A 21611-nucleotide genomic window follows, 5' to 3' on the forward strand; every position below is an offset into this window, starting at 1 on the left:
AGGATACGGACCTTCTTGTGGTGTCTTAATGGTAATTGTATCCTAACATATTTTTGTCTCCTTGGCATGGATATTTAACATCGTTTATTCAGTCTTGGGTTTATGTTCTTTCGCCATTTACAGACATTTTACATCTACCTACTTCCTCAGCCTGCCCTGCCAATTTCTAATGAATTTGTGGATTTTCTTTTGTAATACATACATGTGTGTGCTCATCTGCTCTTCAGTTTTTATGATATTTGTCTCATCTGTCCTGCTTTATGATACTTTTACAAAGAACATGAACAAATGCTTCTATTTTAGAGAAGATATGGGATCCAGGTTTCGGAGCCGTAAAACCAACCGTTGTGATTGGTGGACGAGTTGCCAGGTTGCAGCTTCTGTACCGTGCCGGCACATAAATAGGTTCGGCTCAAGCGGCGGCAGCATCATTCCCCCGTGACTGTCTGAGCGTCTCTCATCACCTTGGTTATCTCATCATCATCATGGTAGAAGCAAAGCCTACCAAGAAGGCTGCGGCTGCTGCTGTGGTGGCCACCACCAGGAAACCTCGCGTCCAGGTTGCTCACCCGAAAACTAGTCAAATGGTTCTAGCCGCGGTCGCAGCACTCAAAGACCGTAAGGGCTCGTCTCTACAAGCAATCAAGAAGTACGTTGTTGCCAACAACAAAGTCGAGGCTGCCAAGATCGCCATTTACATCCGAAGATTTCTCAAGAAAGCAGTGGCTGACGGCATTCTTGTTCAGACCAAGGGAAGTGGAGCTAGTGGATCATTCAAGCTGGCCGTAGCAGAGAAGAGGGCCGTTCTAACTCCCAAGAAAGCCACCACAACCAAGAAACCATCTACAGCAGCAAAGAAGGCCGTGGTAACTCCCAAGAAAGCCGCCACAAGCAACAAACCACCTACAGCCTTGAAAAAGAAGCAGCAGCAGCAGCTTGTTGTTGGGAACAAAAAGCCCAAAATAAAGAGAGCTTCAAAATCTCCCAAACCACCCAAGGCAAAGAAAGCTGTCAAGAAAACAACAAAGGCAAAATAAACGATGACATGCAAGCAGCATGAATACACATGACAATAAACATCCAGGCCTCCCCCCTCAGTGGAGGGGCCTCATATGATTCCAAAAAGAGTTTAGTTTTGTAGACAAATAAATCATTACTTTTGGGGTAGATTTACTCTGTATATTATATATATATATATATATATATATATATATATATATATATATATATATATATATATATATATATATATATATATATATTTATATATACACATGGGTGAGGTGATATGGTACCAAAGTTTTGGGTAAGGTGATTGACATTTACACAAGATAAAACACGAACCAATGGGAATAAAAACATAAGAATGGAAGTAACTGCAGAAGGCCTATTGGCCCATAACACAAGCACTTCCTCTTGATGCTTCTATATTGGTTCGGAGTCTTGAAGCTATAATATATATATATATATATATATATATATATATATATATATATATATATATATATATATATATATATATATATATAATATATATATATATATATATATATATATATATATATATATATATATATATATATATATATATATGCACACAAAACTAAATAGTCTTGTTAGACAAATTGCCCCTATTAGAGGCAAGTTGACTAACAAGCCGAATGACTGCAATTGTTTTGAATTTGAGTTAAATCTAACATAGAAATGTAATCAAACCTAACCTAACCTATGCTAACCCAAGCTAAGCTAACCTAACCTAACCTAAGCTAACCCAAGCTAAGCTAAGCTAACCTAACCTAACCTAACCTAACCTAAGCTAACCTAACCTAACCTAACCTAACCTAACCTAACCTAACCTAACCTAACCCAGCAATTCATGATCTTAATATAATACTGTTAATTGGATAAACCAATTTGGAAAGAAATGTTCGAAAATAACAAAATTAACTGTGCTTGTTAGGAAAATTGGGCCTTGCATACTTGTCCCAATAGTGTGGTTCTCGCTTTTAGGTACGACATAAACGTATACCTAAGTTGAGAGAGAAAAAGATTCGCACTCAAACATGCATATCGATTGCCAGTCCTGAATTCTGGGTAGATATTCGTGTCCTCCCTTTTCATTTACCATCATTTGGATACTATCAAAACAGCTCTGAGAAGGATAAAATGAATAAAACGGGTAGCTCACTCATGTAAAAAGGAAGAGTTGGGAAAGATCTCTCTCTCTCTCTCTCTCTCTCCCCTCACCCCCCACCAATGATCCTGCTCTGCTAGTATATAACGTAACAAACCTTCCCCCCCCCCCCTCCCTCCCCAATCAGAGTCCCTTTAAGCATGCGAGGATAAAAAATAGATTTCATAAGACCCAATGTGCTAGCTGATATCAAAACAATTTATGTTATCGTCTATTAAGCCCTTCAGTAAAAAAGTATAGGGACCTAATTAGGTCCCGTTTTGAGGTGGTGGTGGGTGGAATCGATGGATTAGCCAAGCTCTTATCCGCCGAATCCGTAGAGGGTACGACCCTGGCGCTTCAGAGCGTACACCACGTCCATAGCAGTGACGGTCTTCCTCTTGGCGTGTTCCGTGTAGGTTACAGCATCACGGATGACGTTCTCGAGGAACACCTTCAGGACGCCACGGGTCTCTTCGTAGATGAGACCCGAAATACGCTTCACGCCGCCACGACGAGCTAAGCGACGAATAGCGGGCTTGGTGATGCCCTGGATGTTGTCACGTAGCACCTTACGATGACGCTTGGCGCCACCCTTTCCGAGTCCCTTGCCTCCCTTGCCGCGTCCAGTCATGGTGTTGAAGTTGTGTGAATCGAATTGACGAATGCCCGCACGATTTCCCGACTATATCCCATCAAGCGGACGTACTAGTAGCATTGCAACTCCTGCCTGCCCTTACTTTACGCTTGTGGTCGAGTAGACACGGCTTTCTCACAACGCTTTCAAAACTGCAGTTGCCTACTCGTCTGTTTCACGTCCCTGTGAAATGACTTTTGCACAAATCCAAAAAATAGAGCAAAATCAGCGATAATAGTGATTGAGGTGAGCCGCCTGTTGGCTGCAGCCAGAGGAAGGAGGGGAGGGGCAACGGGGTGACGTAGGCGAGTCGAGCAGCCAATGGCGCTCGAGCAAGCGCCTCGAGACGGCGTATATAAGCAAAAATTTTTCGGCGCCGGCCATCACAAACCACAGTTGTTCACCATGGCTCGCACCAAGCAGACTGCTCGCAAGTCCACGGGAGGCAAGGCTCCTCGTAAGCAGCTGGCCACCAAGGCAGCACGCAAGTCTGCTCCTGCCACAGGGGGTGTGAAGAAGCCTCACCGTTACAGGCCCGGAACGGTCGCCCTGCGTGAGATCCGTCGTTACCAGAAGAGCACCGAGTTGCTCATCAGGAAACTTCCCTTCCAGCGTCTGGTGCGCGAGATTGCCCAGGACTTCAAGACCGATCTTCGCTTCCAGTCGTCTGCCGTCATGGCTTTACAGGAGGCATCCGAGGCTTACCTGGTCGGTCTCTTCGAGGACACTAACCTCTGTGCCATCCACGCCAAGCGTGTCACCATCATGCCAAAGGACATTCAGCTTGCTCGCCGTATCCGTGGAGAGCGTGCATAAGCTAAATCGACCACCCTAGTATACACCAAACTCGGCCCTTCTCAGGGCCAAAATATCCTTCTAAGGAGATTTCAGACATTCCTAGCATAATTTAGGTGTCATACATACATGTGATATCAATAAATCAAGTCATTTGTAGTACAACCTGTTCTCTTACAAACAAAACGCCGTCGCTTTTCACTCTTATGCACTGTCAAGGATCACCCCCCCCCCCCCCCCCCAAAATAAAAATTGTCATACTGTACTAGAAATAAAAGCAGCTTGTATAAGTGACATATACTGTCCAGTCCTGTTTTATTCTGTTTTCGGTCCTCTGGCTTAATCTGTTAAGTTAGGAGATGACATTTTAAATTAACCGTTTTCTTGACATTTTCAAACCTAAGAGGGTGGCCTGCATAGTAATCCTAATGTGGAACATAACAATGAATCTCTAATCTCTAGAAAAAAGATACCGAGTGCTTATATGTGTTGAGAGAGAGAGAGAGAGAGAGAGAGAGAGAGAGAGAGAGAGAGAGAGAGAGAGAGAGAGAGAGACACACAGACAGACAGACAAGACAGACAAGACAGACAGACAGACAGGCAGGCAGGCAGGCAGGCAGGCAGACAGACAGACAGACAGACAGACAGACAGACAGACAGACAGACACTGAGAGAGAGAAACACACACAGACAGTTTCATAAATATTCTCATTTTATAGCTATTTGCTTTCAGTGACAGAGGTTTTTGTTATAATAGTATTGGTGTCTAACACTCACAATCTCTTTAGAAATTAAAGTGTGGCTCCAATGGAGCCGAGTTTGTTGGTTTGAGGCCAAGCCACCACCACAGGGCAGTAAGTAAGCCGTTTACTTGGAGGAGGTGTACTTGGTGACGGCCTTAGTGCCCTCAGAGACGGCGTGCTTGGCCAGTTCTCCGGGCAACAGGAGCCTTACAGCCGTCTGGATCTCCCGACTGGTAATGGTGGAACGCTTGTTGTAGTGGGCCAGGCGAGAAGCCTCGGCGGCGATGCGCTCGAAGATGTCGTTCACGAACGAGTTCATGATCGACATGGCTTTGGAAGAGATACCAGTGTCGGGGTGGACCTGCTTCAGCACTTTGTAGATGTAGATGCTGTAGCTCTCCTTCCTCCTGCGCTTCTTTTTCTTATCGCCCTTGGCAATGGCCTTCTGGGCCTTTCCGGCCTTCTTGGCAGCCTTTCCAGATGCCTTGGGTGGCATGATGATGCTCGTGCTGGCTGGCGTTGCGATACAATAATGAACTTTTGCGCGAGGCGAGCTTTCCTTTTATATCCCGCTCGCGACTCAGCTCAGAGCGGGTCGCGTGGCGGAGCGCGCTGATTGGTCAGTGGCGGGCTCCCTTGATCCTGAGCGGGGTATATAACACGAAGCTCGATCTGCGGGGCGGCATAAAACACCACAAACCCACAACAGCAGCAGCAATGTCAGGACGCGGCAAGGGAGGCAAAGTGAAGGGCAAGTCAAAGTCTCGCTCCAGCAGGGCCGGACTTCAGTTCCCCGTGGGCAGAATTCACCGTCTGCTGCGTAAGGGCAACTACGCCGAACGCGTCGGTGCTGGCGCTCCTGTCTACCTGGCAGCCGTCATGGAATACCTCGCTGCCGAAGTTCTGGAGCTCGCCGGTAACGCCGCACGTGACAACAAGAAGACCCGTATCATCCCACGTCACTTGCAGTTGGCCATCCGCAACGACGAAGAACTCAACAAACTTCTGTCTGGCGTAACCATTGCACAGGGAGGTGTTCTTCCAAACATTCAGGCAGTTCTTTTGCCAAAGAAGACAGAGAAGAAGTAAGCACTTCTGCCACCCACCACGACAAATACCATAACCAGGCTCCATCCGGAGCCACACACACTTTAATAGAGAGATTCAAGTAGACAATCAACTTTCAAACATTAATAATAACATTTATATTGATTTCATTTGGAATGTGTACATAACAAACAAACAAACAAAACAAAATTATAGGGGATATTCAGCATCACTTGGAATATTAACCAATCATATAAATCCAATATATATTTTATATTTTACTTTAAGCGAGGAATTCATATTCTATTAATTTTTAATCATACAAATGAACAAAAGCAATTCTTCACTAGACGTAATGAATGAATAAATGATCAAGGTTTTAATGTGTTTCATGAATATATATATATATATATATATATATATATATATATATATATATATATATATATATATATATATATATATATATATATATATATATATATATATATTAATACTTGTGAACCAGAATATGTTTGAGCAGCAGCGATCGTGCCTGCCATTGGCCGAAGTGCAACAATTCAAATAATTTAAAGGGCCTGCTCGGGTATATAAGAGAGGCTGGGAGACTGGGGCCGGTGGTGGGTGATGGGTGATGAGTGATGGTGTGGTGTGGTATGGTGTTGTTAAGAGTTGATTTACGGCCAGCCAGCCAGCTGCAGCCAAGGCAGGGCAGGGCAGGGCAAGGCAGGGCAAGGCAAGGCAAGGCAAGGCAAGGCAAGGCAAGGCAAGGCAATAACAGAACAGGACAGGACAGGACAGGCAAGGCAAGGCAAGGCAAGCAGGCGGGCGGGCAGGCGGGCGGGCGGGCGGGCGGCCAGCCAGCCAGCCAGCCAGGCAGGCAGGCAGGCAGGCAGGCAGGCAGGCAGCAGCCAGCCAGCCAGCCAGCCAGCCAGCCAGCCAGCCAGCCCCAGCCAGCCAGCCAGCCAGCCAGCCACTCCCACTTTGTATTTATATGCATTCAATTTATATTCAAACATTATATATGTTAAGGGCCTAGTTTTAGTGTTTATTTTAAAAATGACAAACATCGAGTCGTTTTACCAGTCCTTTAGCGTTAACAGTGATGCATTTTAAAACTGAACAGAAATCACCTTTTCTGGATATATCAAATATCGAATCCGCTTAATGTGCCTACAATTCAATCATTCAAAAAATACATAATTTACATCATGCCTTTTCATAGAACAGACAATAAGATTTGAGACAATAAGAACTTTACTTTTATAACTAAAGTTGCACAATTATACCAACTCTATGGTGGCTGGGTGGTAAGGTGTGTGGCTGGTGTTTTGGAAGTCGCGAGTTCAAACGACCCAATGGGAGTACTTTTTTTTTTTGCCATACAATCTTCCTAATACTATTATGTAGGTGTGTGTGTGTGTGTGTGTTTTATTCATTCTTTGGTTTTATAGATGACATACATATTGACTCCTTTTACCGGTCCTTAATTAGGCTCTGGGGAAGCAATGGTGGTGGTGCATTTAAAACTAAACCAAAAATCACCAGTTCTGGACGCGTCAAATATCATATCCGCTTAATGTGTCTACAACCTAATTACTTAAAACTACACTATTTAATTCATTCATATCATGTGCATATTGGTCATTATGCTCATACAACCGACATCAAAATTTATTTTCATTATTAGAATCATACATTTCATCAAGTAATACAGATACAAAGAGATTTTCTTTCTGAGAAGACCGTTAGTATTGGCTGGCTGGCAGGCAGGCAGGCATTTGAGGGTTATTATTTCGCCTGTTGATTGGGGGGAGGGTTGATGTGTTAGGGGGTTTTCGGTTAGGTGTGGTGGTGGTGATTGGTGGTGATTGGTGGTGATTGGTGGTGGTGGTGATTGGTGGTGAGTAGTGGTGGTGGTGGTGAGTAGTGGTGGTGGTGGTGGTGGTGGTGGTGGTAGTAGGTGGGAGGGGGGGGGGGGGGGGGAAGGGGACTGATGGTCTGTGGATTCCTTCTCCGTACCCCTTACATATAAGCAAAAACATGCCTTCCTGTGGGTATAGAAACATTAACACAAATTATATATGTAACTGATATTGTAGCCTTTTAAACAGAAAAGATTTGTACATACAAATACTTTTAAATTATCATTTATTTGTGGAAATGGCATTTACGTCATTAAATTGATACCTCAGCATCAAGCTTGTGTCCTGCAGCTGTGGTCCAGTGGTAAAGTGTATATAAGTGATGCGTATTCTTGGAGTTGCGAGTTCAAACCCGGATTAAGCTATATATTATATATATATATATATATATATATATATATATATATATATATATATATATATATATATATATATATATATATATATATATATATATAAAACAACATGTTTTGTTTTGGTTGTTTGTTTTTGTATAAAGCCTCACACACTATATTAAGCGAGTTTGTTTTAAACATGACATACATATTAATTCATTTTACCAGGCCTTATTCCACACAACTCCGTGAATTTCCCGTGGAGCCAGCCATTCAAACAAAAACAAACGAAACAAAACAAAACAAAACAAAAAACATTATTGCCAACAGCATTTGGTGTTCCCAGGCGGTCACCCATCCAAGTACTAACCAAACCCAACGTTGCTTAACTTCGCTGATCGGACGAGAAGCGGTGTTCTCAACGTGGTATGGCCGTTGGCATGAGACTGCCTACACATTGTGGCTAATAACCAACTCTTTTTAGTCATCACGGCAGGATACGGACCTTCTTGTGGTGTCTTAATGGTAATTGTATCCTAACATATTTTTGTCTCCTTGGCATGGATATTTAACATCGTTTATTCAGTCTTGGGTTTATGTTCTTTCGCCATTTACAGACATTTTACATCTACCTACTTCCTCAGCCTGCCCTGCCAATTTCTAATGAATTTGTGGATTTTCTTTTGTAATACATACATGTGTGTGCTCATCTGCTCTTCAGTTTTTATGATATTTGTCTCATCTGTCCTGCTTTATGATACTTTTACAAAGAACATGAACAAATGCTTCTATTTTAGAGAAGATATGGGATCCAGGTTTCGGAGCCGTAAAACCAACCGTTGTGATTGGTGGACGAGTTGCCAGGTTGCAGCTTCTGTACCGTGCCGGCACATAAATAGGTTCGGCTCAAGCGGCGGCAGCATCATTCCCCCGTGACTGTCTGAGCGTCTCTCATCACCTTGGTTATCTCATCATCATCATGGTAGAAGCAAAGCCTACCAAGAAGGCTGCGGCTGCTGCTGTGGTGGCCACCACCAGGAAACCTCGCGTCCAGGTTGCTCACCCGAAAACTAGTCAAATGGTTCTAGCCGCGGTCGCAGCACTCAAAGACCGTAAGGGCTCGTCTCTACAAGCAATCAAGAAGTACGTTGTTGCCAACAACAAAGTCGAGGCTGCCAAGATCGCCATTTACATCCGAAGATTTCTCAAGAAAGCAGTGGCTGACGGCATTCTTGTTCAGACCAAGGGAAGTGGAGCTAGTGGATCATTCAAGCTGGCCGTAGCAGAGAAGAGGGCCGTTCTAACTCCCAAGAAAGCCACCACAACCAAGAAACCATCTACAGCAGCAAAGAAGGCCGTGGTAACTCCCAAGAAAGCCGCCACAAGCAACAAACCACCTACAGCCTTGAAAAAGAAGCAGCAGCAGCAGCTTGTTGTTGGGAACAAAAAGCCCAAAATAAAGAGAGCTTCAAAATCTCCCAAACCACCCAAGGCAAAGAAAGCTGTCAAGAAAACAACAAAGGCAAAATAAACGATGACATGCAAGCAGCATGAATACACATGACAATAAACATCCAGGCCTCCCCCCTCAGTGGAGGGGCCTCATATGATTCCAAAAAGAGTTTAGTTTTGTAGACAAATAAATCATTACTTTTGGGGTAGATTTACTCTGTATATATATATATATATATATATATATATATATATATATATATATATATATATATATATATATATATATATATATATATATTTATATATACACATGGGTGAGGTGATATGGTACCAAAGTTTTGGGTAAGGTGATTGACATTTACACAAGATAAAACACGAACCAATGGGAATAAAAACATAAGAATGGAAGTAACTGCAGAAGGCCTATTGGCCCATAACACAAGCACTTCCTCTTGATGCTTCTATATTGGTTCGGAGTCTTGAAGCTATAATATATATATATATATATATATATATATATATATATATATATATATATATATATATATATATATATATATATATATATATATATATATATATATATATATATATATATATATATATATATATATATATATATATATATATATATATATATGCACACAAAACTAAATAGTCTTGTTAGACAAATTGCCCCTATTAGAGGCAAGTTGACTAACAAGCCGAATGACTGCAATTGTTTTGAATTTGAGTTAAATCTAACATAGAAATGTAATCAAACCTAACCTAACCTATGCTAACCCAAGCTAAGCTAACCTAACCTAACCTAAGCTAACCCAAGCTAAGCTAAGCTAACCTAACCTAACCTAACCTAACCTAAGCTAACCTAACCTAACCTAACCTAACCTAACCTAACCTAACCTAACCTAACCCAGCAATTCATGATCTTAATATAATACTGTTAATTGGATAAACCAATTTGGAAAGAAATGTTCGAAAATAACAAAATTAACTGTGCTTGTTAGGAAAATTGGGCCTTGCATACTTGTCCCAATAGTGTGGTTCTCGCTTTTAGGTACGACATAAACGTATACCTAAGTTGAGAGAGAAAAAGATTCGCACTCAAACATGCATATCGATTGCCAGTCCTGAATTCTGGGTAGATATTCGTGTCCTCCCTTTTCATTTACCATCATTTGGATACTATCAAAACAGCTCTGAGAAGGATAAAATGAATAAAACGGGTAGCTCACTCATGTAAAAAGGAAGAGTTGGGAAAGATCTCTCTCTCTCTCTCTCTCTCTCTCCCCCTCACCCCCCACCAATGATCCTGCTCTGCTAGTATATAACGTAACAAACCTTCCCCCCCCCCCCTCCCTCCCCAATCAGAGTCCCTTTAAGCATGCGAGGATAAAAAATAGATTTCATAAGACCCAATGTGCTAGCTGATATCAAAACAATTTATGTTATCGTCTATTAAGCCCTTCAGTAAAAAAGTATAGGGACCTAATTAGGTCCCGTTTTGAGGTGGTGGTGGGTGGAATCGATGGATTAGCCAAGCTCTTATCCGCCGAATCCGTAGAGGGTACGACCCTGGCGCTTCAGAGCGTACACCACGTCCATAGCAGTGACGGTCTTCCTCTTGGCGTGTTCCGTGTAGGTTACAGCATCACGGATGACGTTCTCGAGGAACACCTTCAGGACGCCACGGGTCTCTTCGTAGATGAGACCCGAAATACGCTTCACGCCGCCACGACGAGCTAAGCGACGAATAGCGGGCTTGGTGATGCCCTGGATGTTGTCACGTAGCACCTTACGATGACGCTTGGCGCCACCCTTTCCGAGTCCCTTGCCTCCCTTGCCGCGTCCAGTCATGGTGTTGAAGTTGTGTGAATCGAATTGACGAATGCCCGCACGATTTCCCGACTATATCCCATCAAGCGGACGTACTAGTAGCATTGCAACTCCTGCCTGCCCTTACTTTACGCTTGTGGTCGAGTAGACACGGCTTTCTCACAACGCTTTCAAAACTGCAGTTGCCTACTCGTCTGTTTCACGTCCCTGTGAAATGACTTTTGCACAAATCCAAAAAATAGAGCAAAATCAGCGATAATAGTGATTGAGGTGAGCCGCCTGTTGGCTGCAGCCAGAGGAAGGAGGGGAGGGGCAACGGGGTGACGTAGGCGAGTCGAGCAGCCAATGGCGCTCGAGCAAGCGCCTCGAGACGGCGTATATAAGCAAAAATTTTTCGGCGCCGGCCATCACAAACCACAGTTGTTCACCATGGCTCGCACCAAGCAGACTGCTCGCAAGTCCACGGGAGGCAAGGCTCCTCGTAAGCAGCTGGCCACCAAGGCAGCACGCAAGTCTGCTCCTGCCACAGGGGGTGTGAAGAAGCCTCACCGTTACAGGCCCGGAACGGTCGCCCTGCGTGAGATCCGTCGTTACCAGAAGAGCACCGAGTTGCTCATCAGGAAACTTCCCTTCCAGCGTCTGGTGCGCGAGATTGCCCAGGACTTCAAGACCGATCTTCGCTTCCAGTCGTCTGCCGTCATGGCTTTACAGGAGGCATCCGAGGCTTACCTGGTCGGTCTCTTCGAGGACACTAACCTCTGTGCCATCCACGCCAAGCGTGTCACCATCATGCCAAAGGACATTCAGCTTGCTCGCCGTATCCGTGGAGAGCGTGCATAAGCTAAATCGACCACCCTAGTATACACCAAACTCGGCCCTTCTCAGGGCCAAAATATCCTTCTAAGGAGATTTCAGACATTCCTAGCATAATTTAGGTGTCATACATACATGTGATATCAATAAATCAAGTCATTTGTAGTACAACCTGTTCTCTTACAAACAAAACGCCGTCGCTTTTCACTCTTATGCACTGTCAAGGATCACCCCCCCCCCCCCCCCCCCCAAAATAAAAATTGTCATACTGTACTAGAAATAAAAGCAGCTTGTATAAGTGACATATACTGTCCAGTCCTGTTTTATTCTGTTTTCGGTCCTCTGGCTTAATCTGTTAAGTTAGGAGATGACATTTTAAATTAACCGTTTTCTTGACATTTTCAAACCTAAGAGGGTGGCCTGCATAGTAATCCTAATGTGGAACATAACAATGAATCTCTAATCTCTAGAAAAAAGATACCGAGTGCTTATATGTGTTGAGAGAGAGAGAGAGAGAGAGAGAGAGAGAGAGAGAGAGAGAGAGAGAGAGAGGAGAGAGAGACACACAGACAGACAGACAAGACAGACAAGACAGACAGACAGACAGGCAGGCAGGCAGGCAGGCAGGCAGACAGACAGACAGACAGACAGACAGACAGACAGACAGACAGACACTGAGAGAGAGAAACACACACAGACAGTTTCATAAATATTCTCATTTTATAGCTATTTGCTTTCAGTGACAGAGGTTTTTGTTATAATAGTATTGGTGTCTAACACTCACAATCTCTTTAGAAATTAAAGTGTGGCTCCAATGGAGCCGAGTTTGTTGGTTTGAGGCCAAGCCACCACCACAGGGCAGTAAGTAAGCCGTTTACTTGGAGGAGGTGTACTTGGTGACGGCCTTAGTGCCCTCAGAGACGGCGTGCTTGGCCAGTTCTCCGGGCAACAGGAGCCTTACAGCCGTCTGGATCTCCCGACTGGTAATGGTGGAACGCTTGTTGTAGTGGGCCAGGCGAGAAGCCTCGGCGGCGATGCGCTCGAAGATGTCGTTCACGAACGAGTTCATGATCGACATGGCTTTGGAAGAGATACCAGTGTCGGGGTGGACCTGCTTCAGCACTTTGTAGATGTAGATGCTGTAGCTCTCCTTCCTCCTGCGCTTCTTTTTCTTATCGCCCTTGGCAATGGCCTTCTGGGCCTTTCCGGCCTTCTTGGCAGCCTTTCCAGATGCCTTGGGTGGCATGATGATGCTCGTGCTGGCTGGCGTTGCGATACAATAATGAACTTTTGCGCGAGGCGAGCTTTCCTTTTATATCCCGCTCGCGACTCAGCTCAGAGCGGGTCGCGTGGCGGAGCGCGCTGATTGGTCAGTGGCGGGCTCCCTTGATCCTGAGCGGGGTATATAACACGAAGCTCGATCTGCGGGGCGGCATAAAACACCACAAACCCACAACAGCAGCAGCAATGTCAGGACGCGGCAAGGGAGGCAAAGTGAAGGGCAAGTCAAAGTCTCGCTCCAGCAGGGCCGGACTTCAGTTCCCCGTGGGCAGAATTCACCGTCTGCTGCGTAAGGGCAACTACGCCGAACGCGTCGGTGCTGGCGCTCCTGTCTACCTGGCAGCCGTCATGGAATACCTCGCTGCCGAAGTTCTGGAGCTCGCCGGTAACGCCGCACGTGACAACAAGAAGACCCGTATCATCCCACGTCACTTGCAGTTGGCCATCCGCAACGACGAAGAACTCAACAAACTTCTGTCTGGCGTAACCATTGCACAGGGAGGTGTTCTTCCAAACATTCAGGCAGTTCTTTTGCCAAAGAAGACAGAGAAGAAGTAAGCACTTCTGCCACCCACCACGACAAATACCATAACCAGGCTCCATCCGGAGCCACACACACTTTAATAGAGAGATTCAAGTAGACAATCAACTTTCAAACATTAATAATAACATTTATATTGATTTCATTTGGAATGTGTACATAACAAACAAACAAACAAAACAAAATTATAGGGGATATTCAGCATCACTTGGAATATTAACCAATCATATAAATCCAATATATATTTTATATTTTACTTTAAGCGAGGAATTCATATTCTATTAATTTTTAATCATACAAATGAACAAAAGCAATTCTTCACTAGACGTAATGAATGAATAAATGATCAAGGTTTTAATGTGTTTCATGAATATATATATATATATATATATATATATATATATATATATATATATATATATATATATATATATATATATATATATATATATATATATATTAATACTTGTGAACCAGAATATGTTTGAGCAGCAGCGATCGTGCCTGCCATTGGCCGAAGTGCAACAATTCAAATAATTTAAAGGGCCTGCTCGGGTATATAAGAGAGGCTGGGAGACTGGGGCCGGTGGTGGGTGATGGGTGATGAGTGATGGTGTGGTGTGGTATGGTGTTGTTAAGAGTTGATTTACGGCCAGCCAGCCAGCTGCAGCCAAGGCAGGGCAGGGCAGGGCAAGGCAGGGCAAGGCAAGGCAAGGCAAGGCAAGGCAAGGCAAGGCAAGGCAATAACAGAACAGGACAGGACAGGACAGGCAAGGCAAGGCAAGGCAAGCAGGCGGGCGGGCAGGCGGGCGGGCGGGCGGGCGGCCAGCCAGCCAGCCAGCCAGGCAGGCAGGCAGGCAGGCAGGCAGGCAGGCAGCAGCCAGCCAGCCAGCCAGCCAGCCAGCCAGCCAGCCAGCCAGCCAGCCAGCCAGCCAGCCAGCCACTCCCACTTTGTATTTATATGCATTCAATTTATATTCAAACATTATATATGTTAAGGGCCTAGTTTTAGTGTTTATTTTAAAAATGACAAACATCGAGTCGTTTTACCAGTCCTTTAGCGTTAACAGTGATGCATTTTAAAACTGAACAGAAATCACCTTTTCTGGATATATCAAATATCGAATCCGCTTAATGTGCCTACAATTCAATCATTCAAAAAATACATAATTTACATCATGCCTTTTCATAGAACAGACAATAAGATTTGAGACAATAAGAACTTTACTTTTATAACTAAAGTTGCACAATTATACCAACTCTATGGTGGCTGGGTGGTAAGGTGTGTGGCTGGTGTTTTGGAAGTCGCGAGTTCAAACGACCCAATGGGAGTACTTTTTTTTTTTGCCATACAATCTTCCTAATACTATTATGTAGGTGTGTGTGTGTGTGTGTTTTTATTCATTCTTTGGTTTTATAGATGACATACATATTGACTCCTTTTACCGGTCCTTAATTAGGCTCTGGGGAAGCAATGGTGGTGGTGCATTTAAAACTAAACCAAAAATCACCAGTTCTGGACGCGTCAAATATCATATCCGCTTAATGTGTCTACAACCTAATTACTTAAAACTACACTATTTAATTCATTCATATCATGTGCATATTGGTCATTATGCTCATACAACCGACATCAAAATTTATTTTCATTATTAGAATCATACATTTCATCAAGTAATACAGATACAAAGAGATTTTCTTTCTGAGAAGACCGTTAGTATTGGCTGGCTGGCAGGCAGGCAGGCATTTGAGGGTTATTATTTCGCCTGTTGATTGGGGGGAGGGTTGATGTGTTAGGGGGTTTTCGGTTAGGTGTGGTGGTGGTGATTGGTGGTGATTGGTGGTGATTGGTGGTGGTGGTGATTGGTGGTGAGTAGTGGTGGTGGTGGTGAGTAGTGGTGGTGGTGGTGGTGGTGGTGGTGGTAGTAGGTGGGAGGGGGGGGGGGGGGGGAAGGGGACTGATGGTCTGTGGATTCCTTCTCCGTACCCCTTACATATAAGCAAAAACATGCCTTCCTGTGGGTATAGAAACATTAACACAAATTATATATGTAACTGATATTGTAGCCTTTTAAACAGAAAAGATTTGTACATACAAATACTTTTAAATTATCATTTATTTGTGGAAATGGCATTTACGTCATTAAATTGATACCTCAGCATCAAGCTTGTGTCCTGCAGCTGTGGTCCAGTGGTAAAGTGTATATAAGTGATGCGTATTCTTGGAGTTGCGAGTTCAAACCCGGATTAAGCTATATATATATATATATATATATATATATATATATATATATATATATATATATATATATATATATATATATATATATATTATATATATATATATAAAACAACATGTTTTGTTTTGGTTGTTTGTTTTTGTATAAAGCCTCACACACTATATTAAGCGAGTTTGTTTTAAACATGACATACATATTAATTCATTTTACCAGGCCTTATTCCACACAACTCCGTGAATTTCCCGTGGAGCCAGCCATTCAAACAAAAACAAACGAAACAAAACAAAACAAAACAAAAAACATTATTGCCAACAGCATTTGGTGTTCCCAGGCGGTCACCCATCCAAGTACTAACCAAACCCAACGTTGCTTAACTTCGCTGATCGGACGAGAAGCGGTGTTCTCAACGTGGTATGGCCGTTGGCATGAGACTGCCTACACATTGTGGCTAATAACCAACTCTTTTTAGTCATCACGGCAGGATACGGACCTTCTTGTGGTGTCTTAATGGTAATTGTATCCTAACATATTTTTGTCTCCTTGGCATGGATATTTAACATCGTTTATTCAGTCTTGGGTTTATGTTCTTTCGCCATTTACAGACATTTTACATCTACCTACTTCCTCAGCCTGCCCTGCCAATTTCTAATGAATTTGTGGATTTTCTTTTGTAATACATACATGTGTGTGCTCATCTGCTCTTCAGTTTTTATGATATTTGTCTCATCTGTCCTGCTTTATGATACTTTTACAAAGAACATGAACAAATGCTTCTATTTTAGAGAAGATATGGGATCCAGGTTTCGGAGCCGTAAAACCAACCGTTGTGATTGGTGGACGAGTTGCCAGGTTGCAGCTTCTGTACCGTGCCGGCACATAAATAGGTTCGGCTCAAGCGGCGGCAGCATCATTCCCCCGTGACTGTCTGAGCGTCTCTCATCACCTTGGTTATCTCATCATCATCATGGTAGAAGCAAAGCCTACCAAGAAGGCTGCGGCTGCTGCTGTGGTGGCCACCACCAGGAAACCTCGCGTCCAGGTTGCTCACCCGAAAACTAGTCAAATGGTTCTAGCCGCGGTCGCAGCACTCAAAGACCGTAAGGGCTCGTCTCTACAAGCAATCAAGAAGTACGTTGTTGCCAACAACAAAGTCGAGGCTGCCAAGATCGCCATTTACATCCGAAGATTTCTCAAGAAAGCAGTGGCTGACGGCATTCTTGTTCAGACCAAGGGAAGTGGAGCTAGTGGATCATTCAAGCTGGCCGTAGCAGAGAAGAGGGCCGTTCTAACTCCCAAGAAAGCCACCACAACCAAGAAACCATCTACAGCAGCAAAGAAGGCCGTGGTAACTCCCAAGAAAGCCGCCACAAGCAACAAACCACCTACAGCCTTGAAAAAGAAGCAGCAGCAGCAGCTTGTTGTTGGGAACAAAAAGCCCAAAATAAAGAGAGCTTCAAAATCTCCCAAACCACCCAAGGCAAAGAAAGCTGTCAAGAAAACAACAAAGGCAAAATAAACGATGACATGCAAGCAGCATGAATACACATGACAATAAACATCCAGGCCTCCCCCCTCAGTGGAGGGGCCTCATATGATTCCAAAAAGAGTTTAGTTTTGTAGACAAATAAATCATTACTTTTGGGGTAGATTTACTCTGTATATTATATATATATATATATATATATATATATATATATATATATATATATATATATATATATATATATATATATATATATATTTATATATACACATGGGTGAGGTGATATGGTACCAAAGTTTTGGGTAAGGTGATTGACATTTACACAAGATAAAACACGAACCAATGGGAATAAAAACATAAGAATGGAAGTAACTGCAGAAGGCCTATTGGCCCATAACACAAGCACTTCCTCTTGATGCTTCTATATTGGTTCGGAGTCTTGAAGCTATAATATATATATATATATATATATATATATATATATATATATATATATATATATATATATATATATATATATATAATATATATAATATATATATATATATATATATATATATATATATATATATATATATATATATATATATATATGCACACAAAACTAAATAGTCTTGTTAGACAAATTGCCCCTATTAGAGGCAAGTTGACTAACAAGCCGAATGACTGCAATTGTTTTGAATTTGAGTTAAATCTAACATAGAAATGTAATCAAACCTAACCTAACCTATGCTAACCCAAGCTAAGCTAACCTAACCTAACCTAAGCTAACCCAAGCTAAGCTAAGCTAACCTAACCTAACCTAACCTAACCTAAGCTAACCTAACCTAACCTAACCTAACCTAACCTAACCTAACCTAACCTAACCCAGCAATTCATGATCTTAATATAATACTGTTAATTGGATAAACCAATTTGGAAAGAAATGTTCGAAAATAACAAAATTAACTGTGCTTGTTAGGAAAATTGGGCCTTGCATACTTGTCCCAATAGTGTGGTTCTCGCTTTTAGGTACGACATAAACGTATACCTAAGTTGAGAGAGAAAAAGATTCGCACTCAAACATGCATATCGATTGCCAGTCCTGAATTCTGGGTAGATATTCGTGTCCTCCCTTTTCATTTACCATCATTTGGATACTATCAAAACAGCTCTGAGAAGGATAAAATGAATAAAACGGGTAGCTCACTCATGTAAAAAGGAAGAGTTGGGAAAGATCTCTCTCTCTCTCTCTCTCTCTCTCCCCCTCACCCCCCACCAATGATCCTGCTCTGCTAGTATATAACGTAACAAACCTCCCCCCCCCCCCCCCTCCCTCCCCAATCAGAGTCCCTTTAAGCATGCGAGGATAAAAAATAGATTTCATAAGACCCAATGTGCTAGCTGATATCAAAACAATTTATGTTATCGTCTATTAAGCCCTTCAGTAAAAAAGTATAGGGACCTAATTAGGTCCCGTTTTGAGGTGGTGGTGGGTGGAATCGATGGATTAGCCAAGCTCTTATCCGCCGAATCCGTAGAGGGTACGACCCTGGCGCTTCAGAGCGTACACCACGTCCATAGCAGTGACGGTCTTCCTCTTGGCGTGTTCCGTGTAGGTTACAGCATCACGGATGACGTTCTCGAGGAACACCTTCAGGACGCCACGGGTCTCTTCGTAGATGAGACCCGAAATACGCTTCACGCCGCCACGACGAGCTAAGCGACGAATAGCGGGCTTGGTGATGCCCTGGATGTTGTCACGTAGCACCTTACGATGACGCTTGGCGCCACCCTTTCCGAGTCCCTTGCCTCCCTTGCCGCGTCCAGTCATGGTGTTGAAGTTGTGTGAATCGAATTGACGAATGCCCGCACGATTTCCCGACTATATCCCATCAAGCGGACGTACTAGTAGCATTGCAACTCCTGCCTGCCCTTACTTTACGCTTGTGGTCGAGTAGACACGGCTTTCTCACAACGCTTTCAAAACTGCAGTTGCCTACTCGTCTGTTTCACGTCCCTGTGAAATGACTTTTGCACAAATCCAAAAAATAGAGCAAAATCAGCGATAATAGTGATTGAGGTGAGCCGCCTGTTGGCTGCAGCCAGAGGAAGGAGGGGAGGGGCAACGGGGTGACGTAGGCGAGTCGAGCAGCCAATGGCGCTCGAGCAAGCGCCTCGAGACGGCGTATATAAGCAAAAATTTTTCGGCGCCGGCCATCACAAACCACAGTTGTTCACCATGGCTCGCACCAAGCAGACTGCTCGCAAGTCCACGGGAGGCAAGGCTCCTCGTAAGCAGCTGGCCACCAAGGCAGCACGCAAGTCTGCTCCTGCCACAGGGGGTGTGAAGAAGCCTCACCGTTACAGGCCCGGAACGGTCGCCCTGCGTGAGATCCGTCGTTACCAGAAGAGCACCGAGTTGCTCATCAGGAAACTTCCCTTCCAGCGTCTGGTGCGCGAGATTGCCCAGGACTTCAAGACCGATCTTCGCTTCCAGTCGTCTGCCGTCATGGCTTTACAGGAGGCATCCGAGGCTTACCTGGTCGGTCTCTTCGAGGACACTAACCTCTGTGCCATCCACGCCAAGCGTGTCACCATCATGCCAAAGGACATTCAGCTTGCTCGCCGTATCCGTGGAGAGCGTGCATAAGCTAAATCGACCACCCTAGTATACACCAAACTCGGCCCTTCTCAGGGCCAAAATATCCTTCTAAGGAGATTTCAGACATTCCTAGCATAATTTAGGTGTCATACATACATGTGATATCAATAAATCAAGTCATTTGTAGTACAACCTGTTCTCTTACAAACAAAACGCCGTCGCTTTTCACTCTTATGCACTGTCAAGGATCCCCCCCCCCCCCCCCCCCCAAAATAAAAATTGTCATACTGTACTAGAAATAAAAGCAGCTTGTATAAGTGACATATACTGTCCAGTCCTGTTTTATTCTGTTTTCGGTCCTCTGGCTTAATCTGTTAAGTTAGGAGATGACATTTTAAATTAACCGTTTTCTTGACATTTTCAAACCTAAGAGGGTGGCCTGCATAGTAATCCTAATGTGGAACATAACAATGAATCTCTAATCTCTAGAAAAAAGATACCGAGTGCTTATATGTGTTGAGAGAGAGAGAGAGAGAGAGAGAGAGAGAGAGAGAGAGAGAGAGAGAGAGAGAGAGAGAGAGAGAGAGAGAGAGAGACACACAGACAGACAGACAAGACAGACAAGACAGACAGACAGACAGGCAGGCAGGCAGGCAGGCAGGCAGACAGACAGACAGACAGACAGACAGACAGACAGACAGACAGACACTGAGAGAGAGAAACACACACAGACAGTTTCATAAATATTCTCATTTTATAGCTATTTGCTTTCAGTGACAGAGGTTTTTGTTATAATAGTATTGGTGTCTAACACTCACAATCTCTTTAGAAATTAAAGTGTGGCTCCAATGGAGCCGAGTTTGTTGGTTTGAGGCCAAGCCACCACCACAGGGCAGTAAGTAAGCCGTTTACTTGGAGGAGGTGTACTTGGTGACGGCCTTAGTGCCCTCAGAGACGGCGTGCTTGGCCAGTTCTCCGGGCAACAGGAGCCTTACAGCCGTCTGGATCTCCCGACTGGTAATGGTGGAACGCTTGTTGTAGTGGGCCAGGCGAGAAGCCTCGGCGGCGATGCGCTCGAAGATGTCGTTCACGAACGAGTTCATGATCGACATGGCTTTGGAAGAGATACCAGTGTCGGGGTGGACCTGCTTCAGCACTTTGTAGATGTAGATGCTGTAGCTCTCCTTCCTCCTGCGCTCTTTTTCTTATCGCCCTTGGCAATGGCCTTCTGGGCCTTTCCGGCCTTCTTGGCAGCCTTTCCAGATGCCTTGGGTGGCATGATGATGCTCGTGCTGGCTGGCGTTGCGATACAATAATGAACTTTTGCGCGAGGCGAGCTTTCCTTTTATATCCCGCTCGCGACTCAGCTCAGAGCGGGTCGCGTGGCGGAGCGCGCTGATTGGTCAGTGGCGGGCTCCCTTGATCCTGAGCGGGGTATATAACACGAAGCTCGATCTGCGGGGCGGCATAAAACACCACAAACCCACAACAGCAGCAGCAATGTCAGGACGCGGCAAGGGAGGCAAAGTGAAGGGCAAGTCAAAGTCTCGCTCCAGCAGGGCCGGACTTCAGTTCCCCGTGGGCAGAATTCACCGTCTGCTGCGTAAGGGCAACTACGCCGAACGCGTCGGTGCTGGCGCTCCTGTCTACCTGGCAGCCGTCATGGAATACCTCGCTGCCGAAGTTCTGGAGCTCGCCGGTAACGCCGCACGTGACAACAAGA

The 21611-nt window shown here is 44.2% G+C and overlaps 2 non-coding genes across 2 annotated transcripts; both read right to left on the reverse strand.

Moving 5' to 3' along the window:
• Positions 1–7976: 7976 nt before the first annotated feature.
• Positions 7977–8095, reverse strand: LOC138361235 (5S ribosomal RNA). Its single transcript, XR_011226863.1, has one exon. It is a non-coding gene; the product is annotated as a 5S ribosomal RNA (ribosomal RNA).
• Positions 8096–16127: 8032 nt separating this feature from the next.
• LOC138361236 (5S ribosomal RNA) lies at positions 16128–16246 on the reverse strand. The gene has a single exon (XR_011226864.1). It is a non-coding gene; the product is annotated as a 5S ribosomal RNA (ribosomal RNA).
• Positions 16247–21611: the final 5365 nt, after the last annotated feature.

Source organism: Procambarus clarkii, unplaced genomic scaffold (assembly GCF_040958095.1).
Source record: "Procambarus clarkii isolate CNS0578487 unplaced genomic scaffold, FALCON_Pclarkii_2.0 HiC_scaffold_267, whole genome shotgun sequence".
Classification (NCBI taxonomy): domain Eukaryota; kingdom Metazoa; phylum Arthropoda; class Malacostraca; order Decapoda; family Cambaridae; genus Procambarus; species Procambarus clarkii.